Below are 14,773 nucleotides of genomic sequence, written 5' to 3' on the forward strand. Positions count from 1 at the left end.
TGGGCGGATGGTAGGAGGGATTAGTTCAGCGGTGACTTGTAGCAAATGAAAATGTCATAAAATCACATTAAAGCAGCAGTTTCAAAACGCATAAGGCCTGATTTAAAGTTGAGTATGAATTGGCCCACCATGCATTCCTTGGGTTGGAGGAAATCCTTCCATTGGATTCTTCTCTGGAAGTATCACTTCGTCCTGCATTCAAAGAATTTCATAATAGCATCCAACTTTATATCAGTCCCATTCTCTTTTAGTAATTATTTGTGATTGGAATGGCATTAATACATTATCAATGTCATAATGAACTGAATTATAACTAATAAACCACAACGACTCTTAGCCCCAATACAACACTGGCTAAACATTCTAATCCTTCTTAGCGTCTTCAAACACTGGGGCCCATTTTCCAAATCTCTTGGGTTCATCATTGACCAGAACCTTAATATGACTCAACATATTGCTACACTGATAAAATCTGCATCCTTCCAACTCCTCCACCACAGACATCAGGACAGCAGTACAAGTGTTAATACTCACACATCTCGACTAAAACGATGCTCTTCTTGAAAACTTTCCCAAATATGCAACCACACCTCTCAGCAATCTCTATTGGTAAGAATTCAAACCACATCTCCTACTGGCTACCCACTGAGGTGGGAATTACCTTTCAAGTAGCGTGTGTATAAATATTTCATGGATAAAACACACAGAGTCTAAATAAATTAAAATGAAAACTGAGAGGGACTGAGGACATGGTTATGATCTTTGTGGATGTATGACGTTACAACGCAGGCTATTACAACGCCTGCCTTTACAACGCGGTTTTTACATCGCATACCTTTACAACGCATAGCGCTTAGAGGTGCTGGATAGTGAAAAGTTTAATTTTCTATTCCAACTCCAGTCCCGTGGACACTAGGGAAGGTGTTGGATAGAAAATTAAACTTATTCCCTATCCTAGAGCGCCCCCCAGTGCAATGCGTTTTAATGGTTTGCGTTGTAATGACCGCGTTGTAATGGTAGCGCGTTGTAAAAGTTTTGTTGTAAAGGTTGTTCACCGATCTTTGTAATTAAATCACATTCGTGAGGCATAAGCTTGTTCTCAATGGGTGAAAAACTATTTCTGTGATTCTCAGGCAACCAGTCCTTCTTGCCCTCAGAAAAAACCCTCTGAAAGATAGCAGCAATTGAAAGGTTAACTGTCACCCAAGAAACATCCTATCATTTTTCATGGTGTTAAGGAGAGGTTTCTAGCAATTATGAATGAAAGAGCTTATGCACGGTGCCCCCGGTTACAAATTCAGGGCTAAATTCCAGTCTTTTCTAAACCAGAAGTTTGCACAGGCAACATAATTGTGAGATGCGAGAGATTATCAAATTCTCAGGGCCCGATTCACAGAACTGACTTAAGACAAAATCCTAAACTTACTACCATTTTGGTATTCACAAAAGGCCGTTACTCATTTTGGTATTCACAGAAGTTAGGAGTCCTAACTTTAGGACTCCTAAATGCCCTCTGTGAATACCGAAAGTCTTAAAGTTAGGATTTTTCTCAGTTAAGGAGTAGGACTCCTAACTTTACTACTCCAAAACTGAGAAAAATCCTAACTTTAAGACTTTCGGAATTCACAGAAGGCATTTAGGAGTCCTGAAGTTAGGACTCCTAACTTCTGTGAATACTGAAATGAGTAAGTGACTTCTGTGAATACCAAAATAGTAGTAAATTTAGGATTTTGTCTTAAGTTAGTTCTATGAATGGGGCCCAGTAAGTTTTCCCCGGCTAGGTTCCAGCAGGTCAGACTTGGCCGAATTTAAAAATGAAGGAGCATATACACAAGGAAATGGTGCTGCACACTGCTGAAGCAAATATTGCAGAGCTGTGCTGTGCCATTTTCAAAAAGCAGCGATGCTTAATATTGACAAGAAAACAGCCCATCCTTGTGTTTTACCTAGCTGCATAGTACCAATACAGACACCCTTTCGCCATAGTGCTAGGGTTCCTGCGTTGGAGGGATGATTTTTTATGTGCCGTAAGGTGTCCCTTCCTACACATAAACAATCAATATTGGCGATGTGCTCCTACTATGTGTGCTGCATTCTGCAGCACACATAGAAGTAGCAAATCACCATTATTTAATGGTTGTTTTCGTGCATGAAGGGACATCTTCAGCCATAAAAACCATCATTAATGGTATTTTGCTCTTTCTATGTGTACTGCAGAATGCAGCACACATAGAAAAAGCAAAAACGAGGAGAAATAAACATATTTTTTCTCGTTGCATCAGTCTAATGTCTGCTTTTACAAGCTGTTAGTTTTTGGCGCAGCCTCAAATTTACAGATCCTTGTAAATCTGGGGCAGAGGCAAAAAGCAATGGGTGTTGTGGTGGAGCACCTGCAGCAACACCCATTGCATGCCCCTTTCATGCAGATAACTGCATGAAAGGGTAACATATTTACAAAGTGGTGTTGAGCCACAAAACGTGGCTTAGCTGCACTTTTTAAATATGGAGCAAAACATTGCGCCACCAGAATGTCGGTAAAATTGATGTTCTGGTGGCCCAATTCCCCCAAGAAACAGAACAAAACATGCTGAATTTGACATGTTAAATACTGATTCTGCATGTTATGAATCATTTCGAAATTGAAAACTCCTAATGAGGGTGTTTACCACACCTGGTAAGTACCTCACCCCAGGGTAATACTATTTACCAAGTGTGGTCAACGCCCACTCTGTTCCGCATGACTTGGACTTAAGCCTGAGATTCGATTTGATTCAGCAATTTCTGATATTACATTGAATACATTGAAACTATTTTCTTGCCTGGAAGATATGGTAATTTTGTGGTTGGCGCTTACAAATATTTTCCAGATTATTTTTTTAATATAACATACATAATGATTGTTTTAGAAGTTTACTCTTTTTTCAATTTATGTATGATATATTTGTGTGTGTGTGTGTGTGTTTATAAAATAGGTATGTCAAGGAGAGAGGGAGGTTTTGGCAAATCCTTCAGGGGAATTTATTTTTCCCATAGATTTCCATTGAAGTGAGGGCATTATCATGTTGAAAAAGCTAAAATAAAGTCAAGGTTAGCCTACAAATTTGGAAATCAATGACGTTGTTTAACATGTCATGAGTAATACAATATGTGAGGTCATAAGCAGTGCATGGTGGGGGGTACAAGTTATAGTTTGCTCACTATTTTATATATGTAAGTATAAGGTGTTGTTTAATACCTAACTATAACATCACATTAATCTTTGGTTTCTTTTATAAATGCTTCTATTTTAAAATTGATGTTGAACGACGTAGAAGGTGGGTCGGCAGATGTGAAAAGGGAATGCTGGGCTTATGCAGACATCTCTCTCTTTAACTATTTTAGCCCCTTTAAAAATATATTATTCTTCACATAGGGAAACAGCGTTTACAGTGCTGTCATCACATTGTGTTACAATTCAATGGGGTTGTTACAACAACCATGTTGATAGAACGCAATACCTTTACATCGCAAGTCATTAGATCGACTTGCTGTAGGGGCACTCTAACCTAAGGAATAGTATAATTTACTATCTAACACCTTCCCTACTGTTACACACGCTGGAGTTGGAATAGTAAATTATACTATTCCTAAATCCAGCGCGACCCCTACAGTAAGTTGATCCAATGACTTGCAATATAAAGGTATCGCGTTCCAACGCGGTCGTTGTAATAGAGCGTGAAGTAAAAGCATGCGTTGGAACATGCTATATTCCTTCAAATTACTAAAAACCCATACCTTCTCTCACATTTGTAACTCTCCGGTTTCGTACTTGCATTACCATTTTAATGTTCATACTTCAGCCTGCCCTCCAGGAATGGCTTTAAATTTAAGAGCTCCTATTCAGACAAAATGGCGTTCAGGAGTGCTCAACGTGGGTCTTGAATACAAATTGTTAGCCCTCTAGTTGTTCAATAGAACTCGGTGGTGACGTTGCATTTGATTTTTAGAGAGTTAACTGACTAACTGATTCTGGTGTTGAAAGTACACTTTTGATTCTGCATGTTAGCATGGTTTACAGAAATGGATAGGGAAAATATTTTAGAACGCATAGAAAATGTGACCTAATTTTAGCTTTCTAATGCATTAATAATATTCTCTATGACAAAAGAAACCCCTTATTTCTTAATTTACTGCAGTATTCTCTGTATAGACATTCGCTGAAAAAGTTAAGGTTAAAATGACTTTATAGTTAGGTTTGATAATAAAATCTTACTTTACAGTTTGGAAAAAAACTCTAATCTACTGGAAAAGAAACAAAGGTTAAAGTGACTTTATAGTTAGCCGAAACCTACTGTTTCAAACTGTAAAATTCCCTGATGTTCACCAGTTACAGAAAAATTAAGTAACTATAACTCTCACCCTCAAATATAAAGTAAGGTATTATTACCCAACCTAACTATAGCATCACGTTATCCTTCGTTTTTCAGTGAGTTTCTGCATTTTTTTGATGTAAGTAACAATATAAAGGGGTATCATTTTAAGCAAGGCAGACCTAGTGGATCTTTTCAAAGGGTCAGAACACCAAAATATAAAAGGCAGGCCTGTTCAGGCATATTGACTTTGTCTAAAAGTCACCAATAACTATAATCAAATGTATATTTTATAAATACACATATTGCTATGTTTAAAAGTGGCAATTGTCACAAAATATTTTCAGTAAAGCATTTTTTTAAATAAAACATTAATATATCTTTGAGTCTTTTTCAATCATTTTTCAGGTCTCAAATTACAGCCATAGAACAAACCACAAGGGGTCCATGCACTCCAGCTGAAGAGCATTTAGCTCCACCTCAGAGTGCTTTAAAAGTAATGGCACGCTGTCTTAGAGTCATTGATGGGTCATTGATTCAATGACTCAGGAAACTTACTTAGATTACCTTTTTTAAATTAAATTAGTTTTATTAGCAGAACACATAGAAAGACTTTACATTGCATTGTTGCCTACAACCCATAGGGCCGACTGCACTGAGGTCATGAAGGAGGGAGTAAGCCAATAAAGTACAACAAATCTGTTTAGGTTATGTGCAGAGCAAGCCGCCTACAACCCAACCAGGGCTGGCCTCATCAACAAGGGGAAACAGATCAAAAGACGCTCAAGGTCGTGCATGTATCAATATTAAAGGAGACCTGCTGAGTGCGGTGCATGTTGTTCCTATAACAAGACCTAGGCCCATAACATCAAGACCAGAGCGACCGAGTCTGCCATTTTCATAACAAGAAACCAGGAACACAACAAAAAAAGAAAATTTAGAGTTCCGTACTTAGAGACCTCAACCTCCCCCTCCCTCCCAAACCCTCTCCAGGGGATCCACGATTTATTGACATGGGCTGGAATCTAGCCATTCGTGGTGGCCAGTAGCAGGACACTTCCTGAAGGGACCTACTAGCGGCCAGAAAGCCTCTCCCTCCTCCTATAGGTCTGGTATCAATTTCAAGATATGTAAGAACATGCCAATTCCCGGAACTCAATGGAGAGAATAGAATTGAAAGGGGCCCATATCTTTGCATAATCGGATTTATCCCCCAGGGTGACCTTGGACAACCTTTTCATACCTAAAAGAGACCACAGCTGGTGAAGCCATAGAGTGTGGTCCAGGACCCTGTCTGTTTTCCAGCCCATTAATAACACTTGTGTGTAGCATTTAATGCCAGAGCGATCTGCCTACCTTTGAGAGAACGCAGAGGCAAAGTCAATGCATTGGGCAAGCCCATTATTGTGTACGCAGGCAGCCTGGGAATAGTGGTATCAAAGGCCTAGTCTATCTCATTGCAGATTCTTTCCCAGTGCCAAGTAAGTTTTGGGCAATTCCACAACAAATGAAGGAGGGTACCAGGGTTCCCGCACCCCTGCCAACACAGACCATCGCTCTGTGAGTTCCATTTGGATAAACGAGCCGGTATGTAATACCAATATGATACAATGTTATATGATGTTTCTGTGTGCAGTGTGGTGAGTCCTGTAAAAAATATCCTCCCATTCCTTTTCTGGAAGTGAACGCCCAATTTCCACCTTCCACCACCTCTGTCCAGCAGTCCCGTCCCTGCGAAGAGCCTGAGAGAGGAACGAGTATATTTCCGATATGAGATTGCAGTCATCCTTTTTCAGAAAGAGCCATTTTTCGAGCGGGAGCATCGGTCTACTCGCCAATGGGCATATGTGAGAGCATTACACCCAGTGCAGTATCTGTACGTGGAGGCAGTGGTCTGAGGGGGAGGTTATAGATATAGGTATCAGGGGCTCGGCTTTGGCGCTTCTTGTTTCCTTCCTTAGTGAATGGGCCCAGACAGTGAAGCTCGGCCAATTCTACTCAGCCCCTAAATCTTTGCTGTGTGGTGTTCCCCAGGGCTCTTCCCTGAGCCCAACACTCTTTAATATCTACGTTGCTCCACTCGCTAAGGTTGTGAGATCCTTTGGGCTAGAGGTGCTGTCCTATGCGGACGACACCCAAATAATGGTGTCTATCTCGCATAGTATAAGGGATTCTGCTCGTAACTTCAGGAGCTGCATGCACGCAGTTTCTTACTGGATGGAGGATAACTTTCTAAAATTGAATGGAGAGAAGTGAGGTCCTGATTTTTGGTAGTAAACAGGAAATTTGGTCCAGCGACTGGTGGCCAGACACGCTTGGCGTTTGTCCCTGCCCGGTATCCCATGGTAAGAACCTTGGGGTTATTGTGGATAACTCCCTCTCTCTCAATTTGCAGGTTCGCAGGACTGTCTTCATCTGTTTTGGGATCATTAGAATCCTCAGACAAAATCTCTCATTTTCTCTCCTTCGATGCCCGCAAGCAGGCCGTTATTGCCCAGGTAACATCCAGATTGGATTATTGTAATGCACTTTACTTGGGCATTAATAAGGGTCTAGTGCGGCGCCTGCAGTTGGTGCAGAATGCAGCAGCCAGGCTGGTGCTGAATCTTCCAAAAAATCACTCCGTCACAGCCTCCATTAGGCTGATGCACTGGCTTCCTGTGGACCATAGGATCCTCTTTAAGACCCTGTGCCTGGCTCATAAGGCCTATTATGGCTCAGGCCCAGAGGGGATTGAGGCTATCGTCTATCATTATATACCCAGTAGGATGCGTCGGCCCTCAGACAAAAATTTGGTAATAGTACCGAGATTCAAGAAGGTCAAATGGCGAGGGGGAGCCTTTGCTACGGTTGCTTCTAAACTGTGGAACACCCTCCCGGATGATCTTTCGAGCCAGGTGTCCCATTTGCTTTTTCGCAAAATCTTAAAGACCTGGCTTTTTTCTTAGACCTCGGTATGAGCATGTCTTTGTGTCTGCACCCCCAGCTTCTGTATACACCGCCTTGATGCCCTTGGACTAAGTCTGCGCTCTGCACATTTTATATTCATTCATTCATTCATTCATAGTCAGCTGCGAGCTGATCAAAGGGAATATGGCCCTCAAGGTCAAACAGATGACATAGACACCTACGACCCCCGTCACCCAGCGTGAGCCCGCCCCCTTTACCATACCCAGAGGGAAATCAGGGTTCGAGAAGATGGGGGACATAGGTGAGGGGAATGTTGTGAGGTTCGCTGAAGACGATACCAAATCCCAGACTAGCATGGTAGGTCGCGTGACCGGGGACGAGTATAGCCCCCATGAACGCGAGGCCCTTGGCAGTCACTCCTCCCTCCGGATATGGCACCTAGCAACACTCTGATCCATAAATACCCAATGTTTTTCTGTCATCGGTCGGTTCCATTCTACCAGGTAGCGCAGTAAAGAGGCTTTGAAGTATCGAGTAATATTCAGCAGCGCAAGACCACCCTCCCTTTTGGGACTCTGCGGCAGCGTCATCTGTAATCTAGGAGAAACCGGGCCCTTGATGAAGCGCTCTATCTCTTTTTGAATACTAGAGAGCCTGCCTGTTGGTGGCGCAAGGGAAGGGTTTGGAAAATGTAAAGTGCCCGTAGTAGGACATTCATCTTGACAACGGCAAGCCGACTGAGCCACGACAGGGGCAGGCGTTACCAGTGGGATAAGTCCTTCTAAATGCAAGAAAGTAAGGCGGCGTAGTTTGCCTCAGATGTTTTATTGAGACCCTTATAAAGGACCAGTCCCAGGTAAGTTATGCCGTCTGCCACCTAGTCAAAGTCAATCTGTGTACACAAGATGTCCATCGTTGACTGAGCAGTGGTCAGGTTTAGTATTTGTGATTTCTGCATATTCATTTTAAATCCGGAAACCCGACCGAAAGCCCTCAGATCCGCGAGGTGGCAGAGAAGTCAGGGGATGAGCTAGAGAGAAAATAACATTGTTGGCATAGAGGCTGATCAGATGGCGATCAGCTCAGAATGAGATGCCCTGCACAGCAGGATTTTCCCGGAGTCTTTGGGCCAAGGGCTCCATGTAAAGGGTGAAGATCAGGGGGAGAGGGGGCAACCCTGCCTAGTCCCTCTCCCGACTGCAAAGCCATCCGTGCAAACCCCGTTCACCTTGACTGCAGCACTTGGAGTGCTTTATGTACTCGCTATCCATCTGCGAAACCGTATTCCTACCCCAAAGTGTTTTAGGGTGGTAAACATGTATGGCCAGTGTACCCAGTCAAACACCTTTTCCGCATCAACCACCAAAGGCAGTGCTTCCTCCTTGGATATTTTATTGATTAAATGGCAGATCCGCTTCATATTTTCCTCGCATTGTCAGCTTGGGATGAAGCCCGCTTGGTCTGGGTCCACCAAGCCAGGCATCAGGGGATTCAATCTGTGGGCCAGAATAAGAGAAAAGGCTTGGCATTGATGTTTAATAATGAAATCGGGCGATACCCACGACATCACAGAGGGTACTTCCCGGGCTTGAGAATGACCGTAATCGAGGCTTGGAGTATAGAGTCCGTGAGGGTGCCAGTATCCGTGAAAGAATTAAACAGCCGAGTAAGCAGGGGAATCTAGCTCTGCGCAGAAGGTCTTATAGAAGAGTGCGCTGAAGCCGTCTGGGCCTGGCACCTTCAAGGGTTTCAAGCGGGCGAGGCGGATATCACCTCCTCGATTTGCACAGGTGCCTTGCCGGACGGAAGGGGGTGACTGCTGCCCCATTAACATACTCATGGAGCTTCACGAGGGGAAGGGACTCAGCTGAAAAGAGGTCCGAGTAAAAGGCCCGGAAAGCTGCTGCCAGACCCGAGTCATCGGTGGTCTCATATCCCTGGGTGCCGCACAATGATTTCACCGCCTGAGCATGTCGCTTTCTGTGCAATGTGCAAGTATACGACCCCCCCATTCGTACTGATAAAATAATTGGGCTTCAGGCGAAGCACCGCATACTCAGGCCTATCTAAATCAAGGCACTTCAGATGGAGCTGCTCCTTTTCTCGTTGGCGCCATTTACGGGGGGCTCCCATGTGCTTGTGAATTGCCTCGAGTTCCCTGACTCTAGCTCCTCCTTTTTTGGCTTTTCGGGTCGTGTTGTCATGTGCAGCTTTTGCCCCACGTGAGACCAATTTAAGAACTTCCCAAACTGAGGCCAATGCCATGGAACCATCATCATTGAGTGCAATGTAATCCGTCAATTTACGCCTTAAATCATCCACCACTGATGGGCAGGATAACAGGGAGTCCCTCAATCGTCAGTGCGAAGAAGGAGCTGTGGAGTGATAGGGTAAGGGTGATATGTGCGTGGTCTGAGAGAGAGCAGGCTTCGATGGATGAGGCCTGGGAGCTTTCCCAAGCAGCGTGGGTGACAAGGAAATGGTCCAAACAGGTGTAGGACCCATGAGCAGTCGAGTAATGCATATAGTCCCTTTCATTGGGGTGTAGACCATGCCAGGCGTACTGCTATGTGAGTCAACAAATTTCAGATGCGCAATGACTTCAAACTATTGCCGCATACACAAGACAATCATATGTCAGTCTTAATCTTTTTTATTTTTTTGAAATTCGCAAATAATTTTTCTTTTTAGACAAGATTTATCAAATTGATCAGGACAAAGGGAGAGGGACATATAATAAAATCTGATCTCAAAAAAGGTGGTGTGTAAGGATTAGAAAATAAACCAAAAATGCCAGAAAGAGATATATATCAAGCTAAGAAAGAATGGACATCAATCATACAAACTCATTTGTCATCCAACATTCATTCCGTGAAAAAGTCATATGCAAACTTCTTTCTCATCAAATCAGACATACAAATGGAATAAGAGGAATAGAGATAAATGCAGAATTGGAAGAAGAAAAACGTGAATACCCTCACCTAGATTCAAAGGAATCTATTATTATTATGGGTGGTGGGGTATTAGTGGAATTGTTTCACAACATTTTTATAAATGACAACACATAAATCAAAAAGGCAGGCCATCAGAATTTTTTAACAATCTAAGTGATTCACAAATGACATTCTCATATGATTCTCATATGATTGGCCTGGAAAGGAAAGAAAGGGTCGACGCGTTTCGAAACCCCTTAGTAGCGGGGATTCTCCTCAGGACCTTGGTGGGTTCACTCCTGTGAAAGATGAAAAACAACAGTCCTTACTAACCTAACTCCTGGGTAAACCTTCAACTTCGAACGGACATTCACAACCTAAAATAGTTACCTTGTCTTCTTGCCTTTTTGATTTGCGTATGACTTTTTCACTGAATGAATGTTGGATGACAAATGAGTTCGTATGATTGATGTCAATTCTAAAAATAAAAAAGATTAAGACTGACATATGTTTGTCTTGTGTATGCGGCAATAGTTTGAAGTCATTGCGCATCTGAAATTTGTTGACTCACATAGCAGTACTGGCATTTTGTTCTGTTTAAACTGATATCTGGCGCAGCCTTACTGCGCTTTAGCCAAACCCTTTCGTTGTTTCTTGGGCCTACCCAGGGCACCTACTTTCTTCTGTTGCGGACACACAGATCCCTCTGTGTCAAAGCAGTTTTGCTCCGCTTAGAGCAAACAGCTCTCCCTTGCTCAAAGCGGGAGCACAGTTTGCTTTTTAGCGGGAGAGGCAAAGCTCCCACCAAGCCATAGCAAACAGCACCTCCCAAGGGTGGGCACTTCAGGAGGTAGCAGGAGCCTGCCCTAGGGGTGCAAGCTCCAGGGCAATATATAGCATCCCCCCTTAATTGAAGTACACAATCCCGGGGAGGTGGTGGTCCACTGCATTTTTTTAACTTTAGCCGTGGGGAAGTGGCGGTCCCTGGTGCTGCAGGGGAGCGTGGGGGCCCGCATTAATTTCATATTCAGCCCAGGGTAGTGGTGGTTCCCGGGGCAATGGGGGGCAACCTACCAGGCTACCCGCATTATTTACATTTGCCCCGGGGAGGTGGAGGTCCCCAGGCTGTGAGGGTGGCCCATCGGCCCCCTGCATTTTTGTCACTTTAGCCCCAGGGAGGTGGTGGTCCCCCAGGCTGCGGGTGATATAAACCCCCGCATGAATTTTTTAAATATTTCATTTCATATTTAGCCCGGGATAGTGGTGGTCCCCGGGGCATAGGGGCCTCAGCATAAATTGTAAGGAATGCCCGGGAGGTGGTGGTCCTGCAGCCCTGTATGGGCTGCAAGGGAGCCCATACGGGCCTCCCGCACACTAATTGTACACCTAGCCCCAACAATTTGGCGGTTTCTCAGGTTGCGGAGGAGCCATGCAGGCCCCCTGCATCATTAATTTCACTGTTTGCCCCAGGAAAGTGGCGGTCCCCAGGGTGAATGGGCACTCCCGCATTATTAATAAACACTGCTCCTAGTATGTGGCTCATCCGAGGACTTCATAAAAAGGACGCGCAGGAATCGGCACATCCTTTTGTATTTTATTTAGCTGCGGATTCATGTGTAAACATGCGAATTCACTGCAAAATTGAGTTAAAATTTAGTTCCTGATTGAAGTGTTGACAGCCAATCAAATTTTAGTAGGATCCGCAAAGCCACTGCAATGACCCGCATCCCGAGATATCTATATTTTTTTAACTTAAATATCTCAGAAACTACTGAACAGATTTGCACCAAATCACAAAAAGCACACTTTCTGATCCAACATCTAGCTTTCTTGCAAATTTGGTGTAATTCCATTCAGCGGTTCTGGCTGTGTTCAAAAATGAAAAATCCCCAAAGACATAACATGGGGAAAACGTGTTTTGGGACCTCCCTTTTTTCGCAGCCCCCGCTTGACAGATCACCCTGAAACTTTCAACACAGCAGCTGAACCAACAAGCATTAGAAATGCAATAGGTCTCGCAGCATTAGAGTTAGTGCTTTTAGAATTGTTTATAGGTTTTTTGTTGTAAATCTTTTGCATTTTATTTTTTTGTAGGCAATGCAAAAGAATTACAAATCAAAAAAGCAATAAGCAAATGTAAAAGCTTTAACTAAAAATCCTGCGAGACCTATTGCACTGTGTGAGGGTGAGGTGTTGAGGGTGAGTGAGGGTGGGGGTGAGTGAGGAGTTGAGTGTGAGTGAGGAGTTGAGTGTGAGTGAGGTGTTGAGGGTGAGTGAGGTGTTGAGGGTGAGTGTGAGTGAGAGTGAGTGAGGGTGAGGGTGAGAGAGTGTTATTGTGAGTTAGGGTGAGGGGTTGAGGGTGGATGAGGGTGAGGGTGAGGTGTTGAGGATGAGTGAGGGTGAGTGAGGGGTCGAGGGTGAGTGATGGTGACTGAGTGTGAGTGATTGTGAGTGAGGGTGAGTGAGGGTGAGTGAGGGTGAGTGAGGGTGAGGGTGAGTGAGAGTGAGTGAGAGTGAGTGAGGGTGAGGTGTTGAGGGTGAGGTGTTGAGGGTGAGGTGTTGAGGGTGAGGTGTTGAGGGTGAGGTGTTGAGGGTGAGGTGTTGAGGGTGAGGTGTTGAGGGTGAGGTGTTGAGGGTGAGGTGTTGAGGGTGATTGAGTGTGAGTGAGTGAGGGTGAGGTGTTGAGGGTGAGTGAGTGAGGGTGAGGTGTTGAGAGTGAGTGAGGTTGAGGTGTTGAGGGTGAGGATTTGAGGGTGAGGGTGTGAGGTGTTGAGGGTGAGTGTTTGAGGGTGAGGGCGAGTGAGGGTGAGGGGGTGAGGTGTTGAGGGGGTGAGGGTGAGGTGTGGTGCGGATAGAAAGAGCAGATCAAACAGCACATGGATATGAAGAACATTGACATGCAGAAGACCACACACTGTCACCGAAGACGCGTAATCGTTCGATGCAGACAAATAAAATCCTCCTTCAGCAGAATCCTATGATGGATGATGGGACGTCTAAAATTCAGAGCAATTTGCTGACGCTCATTTTAATTTCGTTTAAACTCCCTGTGAAATGGCTGCACGTTCTCACTTCATTTGGAGAGGGGCTCCCCGAGCTGCCTCTGACCTCAAGAGCTGCTAAGTGTGGCTAATAATTCTTGTGGCACTTGTGCAGAGCACCCGACTCTGCTGAGCCTAATTTGCCTTTATTCAGTCATTAGCCATAGAATATTGTCAAGTAAATTGCTCATGGCCCCAGTGCTTGTTAGCCCGGGATTGAGTCCCGCCCACTCGAAGCAATGCGCTGCCTACCCTGCCTGCCGGGAACGTCTGGACATGTCCGACTGGGACAGGTGCAATGATCACGAGTCCCCCGAGACCACTGTGGCAATCAACTGCGCATGCGGCCTCGTGGCCAATGGAACGATGATCACGAGTCCCCCGAGACCACTGTGGCAATCAACTGCGCATGCGGCCTCGTGGCCAATCGAACGTAGTGGATGGCAAGAATGAACTTTCTGCTCAGAAGCAATTAACGAAGAGGGTCGCACCCGGGTGTCACCCATCAAGCTGGAATGTCGAGTGAAATTATTAGCCATTATATGAATGCAGGAATATATTGCATTTCAATTTAAGGCTAAAAAGGGCTCCATCATAACAAACTCTGGTGACTGGGCGGACATTGTAGCTCTGCCTCCTTCCTGACCGACTCCTTCCACATAGTTTGGTGTTACAGAAATGGCGCTGCTGCTCCTTAATCAATACCTCTGAGTGCACCCTGCACCTCTGTTGGTTGTTCACTCCTTCTGTTTTTGAAACGTTATTTATTTATGAACCAGAACCAACAATACAGGCGGCAGGAGTAAAGTCGCGGGAAAATTGAGCCATAACGACAATCGCAACAAGGGAGGAGAGGAGGAGGGGGGAGGAGAGTAGGGGAGGCACGGCCTAGCGGCCGTGCAATCAAGTAGTGAGGGGGCGGAGCTGGGGGAGGCTGTGGAAGAGAGTAGGCAAGGCGACACGACGGGAGGGGGCGGAGCGGGTAAACAAAGACGGCCGTGCACGCGCACGCGATTTTAAGGTCAATGCGCATGCGCATAAGCTTAATGCGCATGCGCATTGACCTTAAAAGTCACAGGCACTGCAAGGAATCGCCACGATTCCTTGCAAGTTAGATAAAGAGTCGATGAGCCCCCATAGTCTCGCTTGCTCGATGCGCATGCGCATCGACAGGCGAGACCTAAAAAGGGAACTTTTTTTGACATTTTGTGATGCTAGTTAAACATGGAAATATTTGGGGTGATCTGTCAAGTGGGGCTGAGAAAAAGAGGGTGCAAAAAAGGTGCATTTCCTATGTTAATTCCCATAGGACTTGTCAACCCGCCTAAAGCCCAAAAAACTAGGCGGAATTGCACCAAATTTGGCAGAAAGGGAGATTTGGTTATGCAGATTCCAGCTATTTTCTATTTTGTGTAAATCCATTAAGTAGTCATTGAGCAAAATAAGAAAACACAGTTAGCAAAGTCTGAGGTTGTGACGACTTTGCAGAAAATAACACGCTTGTGCAGGGAAATGCAGGGCTCTGATTGGCTGCCAATAC

General features: G+C 44.7%; 1 protein-coding gene across 1 annotated transcript in view; it reads left to right on the forward strand.

Annotated features, from left to right (window-relative positions):
• Positions 1 to 14,773, forward strand: part of UNC80 (unc-80 subunit of NALCN channel complex) — a 2,521,865-nt gene that overhangs the window by 1,271,113 nt on the left and 1,235,979 nt on the right. The window lies entirely within an intron of this gene.

The sequence above is a fragment of the Lissotriton vulgaris genome, chromosome 2_1, assembly GCF_964263255.1.
Source record: "Lissotriton vulgaris chromosome 2_1, aLisVul1.2, whole genome shotgun sequence".
NCBI classification, from domain to species: Eukaryota; Metazoa; Chordata; class Amphibia; order Caudata; family Salamandridae; genus Lissotriton; species Lissotriton vulgaris.